Source organism: Furipterus horrens, unplaced genomic scaffold (genome assembly GCF_987537825.1).
Source record: "Furipterus horrens unplaced genomic scaffold, mFurHor1.1.pri manual_scaffold_1, whole genome shotgun sequence".
NCBI classification, from domain to species: Eukaryota; Metazoa; Chordata; class Mammalia; order Chiroptera; family Furipteridae; genus Furipterus; species Furipterus horrens.
Genome location: NW_028327171.1, coordinates 114,175,599 through 114,181,424, shown reverse-complemented (window position 1 = coordinate 114,181,424; position 5,826 = coordinate 114,175,599). Strand labels below are relative to the sequence as shown.

At 45.9% G+C, this 5,826-nt stretch overlaps 1 pseudogene; it reads right to left on the bottom strand.

The window, feature by feature from the left end:
* Positions 1-674: 674 nt before the first annotated feature.
* Positions 675-4,548, bottom strand: LOC150021765 (replication factor C subunit 1 pseudogene; annotated as a pseudogene).
* Positions 4,549-5,826: the final 1,278 nt, after the last annotated feature.

Here is a 5,826-nt window from a genome sequence, read left to right as displayed (position 1 = left end):
TCTGCAAACAAAGATATCACAGGTGGTGCTGAATCAGATGGTGCTCTGCTCTTCCCATGCAGCAAATCCTGTGACCATGCTCTGGTAGTAAGAATCTAGTCTCATTAATTCACAAACCCTGGCTCTGTGCTGGAAGTCTGTTTCCATGAAAATGCCAGTGAACTGCACGTACCTGCAGCCCCTGTGGTCCTAGTTGGCCAGTACCCTTGCTAGGTCCGGCTTTAGCCTGCCTTTCTGAGGGGACCAGGCTATGCCTCACTCAGCCACTTAGATAACTGGCTGCCTTTGAAGAGCAGCTGCACTGAGTCACAAGGGTTTGCAAACTAGTTCAAGGTAATTTATGTCCCTGAGGTGCTTGGGTTTCTAAATACGACAGGCAACAACAAACTGCAAAGGATTCAAACTCCCTTCCCAAAGGAAGACTGCCTAGCCCAGTCCAGGGAGTAGCCCTGTTGCCACGTAGTCAGGGAGGGTGTTATGTAGCAGGCCAAGCCTAGCCTACCCCACACCCCAGCAGAAATCCACCTCACCCCACTGTCCTTCCTTCTCTCATCTGTGGTGTGCATGAGAAAGTGAGAAAGATTTTTCTCCTGCACTATGGCAGTGTAGAAACAACACTGCATTCAGAGTTGCCACAGCCCAGTTGTCTTTTTTTTTTTTTTTTTTTTTCCACATAATAGTAACTACCTTTAAAAAAGTCAGCACTGATCCTATGAAGGCCATCAGAATAAATTGCTAAGCTTACAAAAGTCGCCTTAGTACCACTGTTCTCAGGCACGTTGCAGCACAATCTAATGAGACTGACATGGGACAGTGGAGGGCCTGGGCAGTCCTATGAACCTCTATAAGAGGCGTACGTTAGCCTACTGGTTCCATCTTGCTAGCTGTACCACCACTTACTTATAATGGGACCACTCAGTTGCCCCATTAGCTTTCCTTTGGAAAAACAAGGCATCCTCTAGACCAGCTAGACTGGTCAACAGGGTGAGTACAAAGTGACTGTCAGTAGTGAAAAATGGTTTCATTTCTTTGAACTTTTTCCTTTTCCTTTTCTGGACTCATCTTTTTCTGATTTTGAAGGCTTTGAAGACTTTGTCTTTTTCTTGATCATAGCATCAGTTTCCATAGAGTCTTGATCTTTCTCATCAGTTTGAGAGTCATCTTCATTTAACTCTTCATTGTACTCAGAATCCAGTGTGGGGCCTGTGCTGTGTCTGGATGTCTTTACCGCCTGAATTGAGTACGGAATAAGGTGGACTCCCTTATTGTAAGCTCTCGTAAAGGCTGCCTTCACCTTGGAATCCAGCTTGGAGAAGGGACTAGGCTTGCCTCCCCAGCTGCTAATTTCCATGATATTCTCAAAGTCTTCTTTCATCAAATAATATGCATCCATAAGGGCAACAACATCCTGTACTCCTTCTACCCCTTGTGAGGTCAAGGGCTGTACAAGTGCATCCCTTATATGTGACAGATAATCCATATTTATAGTCCTTTTGCTGGAGTAAGTTCTGAGACTCATATGCAGTGCGAGGTCCTGAATAAGACGATCGTGTTTGCCTGTAGACGAGTGCTTACCCAGCCAGCTTGGGAAGGTGGGAAACTGGCTCAGGGAACCCCTCATTAACTCTCCGGGAAGAACGCTAGCATAAATGGCTTGTGTGGGCAGGAGACTCCAGTTCTGCTGACTCCGGATCTGCCGGTCCACTAGGTCACCATCACATATGCTATCTGCTGCTCTGCTTAACAGCATCAAGTGCTTCTTCATGTCACCCCCTGCGGCTACAGGCTTCACGTGTATGTAGTTCTCCTGGACAAAGAGGGGCGCTATCGAATAATCGTGAAAAAAGAGATCTGATTTGTCCACAAGTGACATATGTGCAGTCTCCTCTCCAGCTGCAAACACCTTCCGGGCAACATCAAAGGGGCCCAGTTTGATATCCTTTTTGGCTCTATGAGAATCCGCCTTGGCTTGGTCATAGGTTAGTGCCTTGCTCTGTGCACACCACATACTCAGATTATGTAAAACCTGTCTGATATCTTGATTGGCTCCCAAAATTATTTCATTCATAGCTGGAGGAGGAACCCTCAAACCCTCTTTAAATGCAATAGACATCATAGCAGCCTTAATCTGTTCAACCCGAGGTCTTTGAAAACGAAGATCAAAACAATGATGAACCAAAGAGCGAATCTTGGGATGATTTCTATCATTGCACATACAAATAATGGGAATTTTTGTATGCTTTATCAGACCAATTAATTCCTGAATTCCACCCCTGTCCTCACTGCCCGCCATGCCATCTACTTCATCCATGATGAGGGCGTGTTTCCTGCTCATGGGAGAGGTTGAATAAAAGCCTTTGATGCTGGTATTGTTCAGAGACTCCGCGACAATCTCCTTCAAACTGTTCTTACTCCGGGTATCACTTGCATTCAGTTCCACGTAACTATATCCCAATTCCTGACAAACCAGAGAGGCCGTGGTTGTTTTGCCAACACCTGGAGGGCCTGAGAGCAATGCTGCTTTAAAACTAGAGCCATCATCTTTGCCAGCAAATTTACCAAACTTTGCGTGTTTCTTGTCTTCGGGTGGACTCTTGTGCCAGTTTTGGAGCCAGCGTAGGAGCTTGTTGGCACAGCTCTGGTCCCCTTGCTGCCCAATTATGGTCTTGAGCGAGGTTGGCTTGTATTTATCCACCCAGAGCAAAGCTGCCACTTGGTTTTCACTGTTGTCATCAGCCAGTTTCCTAGCCCGGCTGTCGCCCTTTGTCTCCTCGGCCACCTGCTCCTCGAAGTCCAGGCCTCTCTGAAACACACTTGTTTCCTTTTTTACTGACTTCATAGAGACGTCCTTCTGGGGAGTCGGTTTGCGCTTTTTGGATTCTGATTCGTTCTTAGTTGGACTACTTTTCCTTTTTCCTTGGTTATTTTTTGGGGGTGTTCTCTGCAATTTGGACTTTCCTTTATTCATCTCAGCTTCAACTGCTATTTCATATTTGGACTTCTTGCCTGGCATAGTTCGAATCAGATCCAATAGGCCATCCTCATCAATAATTTTTGTCCCCAAGGCTGCTGCCTTATCACTCTTGGACTGTCCACTATCACGACCCATGACAAGGTAATTTGTCTTCTTGCTGACATTTCCGGTTACTTTTCCTCCACAACGTTCAATTAGAGACTTGGCTTCGTCTCTTTCAATGGACTCCAGCACTCCTGTGATTACAAATGTAAGACCTTCCAAGCAATTTTCAGCTCCCTTTGGGATTTCTTTGGAGCCTAGAGCTTTGGGACCTTCTCGATTTAAGTAACTTCGATAAGCTTGGTAATTAGTGCGTCTCTTTTCAGAATCTTCTGGACTTACAGACTCTTTTTTAGCAGGAGAACTTTTCATTTTCTTGGGACTTTTTGTCTCTATCAATTCAACAGCATTTTCTTTTCTTTTTGTGGCCACAGGCTCTGTTTCTTTAGAAGAACTCTCTTCCTTTTTATTCATAAGTGCCAGCTTAGAACTAGCTTTAGCAGATGTTTCTCTTCCTTTGTGAGCTGCTGATTTGGAATGTTGCTGAGATTCTTTTGAACTTGCACATTTAGTCTGCTTCTTAGGACTACAGTTCTTTTTTTCATTCTGAAATTGTTCTGTTTTTACTTTATAAGGATATTTATGTTTTTCTGCTTTAGTTAAATTGTCCTGGACAAATGAAAATGCTTCTCTCTCTTCTGGGTCCTTTAGAGCCTTTTGGTTCTTAGGTTCTTCATCCAACATGGCTAACGTTCTGGCAAACTCTTCATCTTCATGCAGTTGTCTCTCCAGCTCTGCATCTTCATCAAGTTGCAATTGCTTGGCAATGGCTTCATCATTTAATCTGGAATCATTTGCATTTTGTGAAGGCTCTTTTCTTTTGCTTGCCACCATCTTCTTCTCTGATCTTTGGACACTTGCAGTTCCAAAATAATCAAGCACTGATGTGGGGGTAAGTTTTATTGGTGATAAAGGCTTATTCTTGGTCTTAGTGCTTTCTTCATTCTTTTTCATGGTTGATGCTCCAAGATAACTATTTGTAGATCCTCCATTCTCTTTTGATTTAGAGGCTGCCTTTTTACATGTGAAGTCATCTTCTTCATCTGTTTCTGAAATGTATGTAACAGGATGCTGTCGTAGAATTTTATCAGGTGTAGGAGGCAATGGCAATTTTTCTGGTTGCTTTTTAGCATTTTTTTCCTGCACTGCCTCCTCTGGTTCTGAGTCTGAATCATAGATGATCCTCTTTTTCTTGTTTGATTGCTTCTGTTTAGAGTCATCTTCTTTACAAGAACTATTTACCTTGATTTCCTTCATTCCTTTCTTGGCTTTTAAAGTTTCTTCAGCAGACTTTGTTTTCTCATTCTTCTTTACTGTTTCACTTGCAGATTTCTTTCCACTTGGTATAACCCCAAAGAATTTCCGAATATCCATCGCAGCCCAAGGACTAAAGCGCGGGCTGGCAGGCCGGCGGGCTGGGCAATCCGTTACCGGGGATGGGGAGCCACTCGTGCCAACAACTTCTCTGTCCAAGTGGGCTGTCTTTTTTTTTATATAACGCTAATATTATTTATTTTGGGTAAGTCAGAATTCAGGCAACAGAAACTCCAGTACCTGGAAACTAAGTTTTGTCAGGGGTTCCCGATGTTTCTCCTCTTCTCAGGGGCATCAGGTCCTGCCCAACTTCCCATCTGTCCACTGCTGCCCTTGAGAACTGAACTGGGTCCTTTCATGCTCTCCTGTCTTCCTGATCCAATGTCATGGCTGGAGTTTCAGACCTGCTTCCAACTGTCTGGAAGGGGACTACGGCGTCCACCTTCACCCCCTGTACTCCTGCTGCTGCCTGTGTCCAGTGCCCATTCTCAGCAGCCCCTGTTCCCATCCTGAGCTGAGCTCTGCGGGTGCCCACAGCTTAGTACAGTGATCCTCACCCTCCCCTTGCAGAATCAGGAGTGGGAGTCAGCGCTAAACTGCAGGTCCCAGTACCTACACTTCACTGGCCTCACTTTTGGTGCATCTCCCTGCTACAGGGATTCAGAGCCCTGTCCTCAAGCCCTGGCTTTCTGACTCAGGAGGCTGACCCATACATGTACCAGTGATGACCACACAGTGCACCATTTGTTGTGACAGAGGTCAGCAGGTGATGGCTGAGGAGACCAGAGGAAGCCTTGGGAGCTAGAAGGCTTTCTGTAGGAGGTGACGCCACATCTGCTACATTCCATGAGATCTCTGCATTCCTTGAAGATGGGTATCCCAGAGAGTAATACCTCCATCAGGACTGTTGAGTCTACCCCTATCACCTTGTTGGTGATATCAAAGAGTGGCATTAAGTGACAAGATAATGAATGATGTGAGCACCTTCAGCCTGATCCTGAAGTGTCAGGGGTCTTCTTCCTCAGGACAGCAGAGACCAACCACAGCTGACTGTCCAGGGGCCCTGGGCCGCGCCTTACTCCTCTCTCAAGAACAAGATACACTATGACTGATCCATTTCTCTGCCACCCTGTCCCCATACCCTTTGCACTGTGACTGGGTAGCTCTTCCCATCAGGAGGGTTCCCCACCTTGACTGTGCACTGGCTCCATGACTTGCTCTGGTCAACAGAATGTGGTGGAAATGATACTGTGCCAGTTCCAGGTAAAGGTCTCAGGGGCCTTGTGGCCTTGTGTGCCCACCTTCTTGGAACCATGCTACCTCTTGGAAGGAGAGACATTTAGCCCAGTTACCACCAACCCAGGTGGCCTCAGCCAACCCCAGCAGTAGGTCAGCTCAGCTGTCCTGATGTTGACCACATGCCCAGCCAGCTAGCT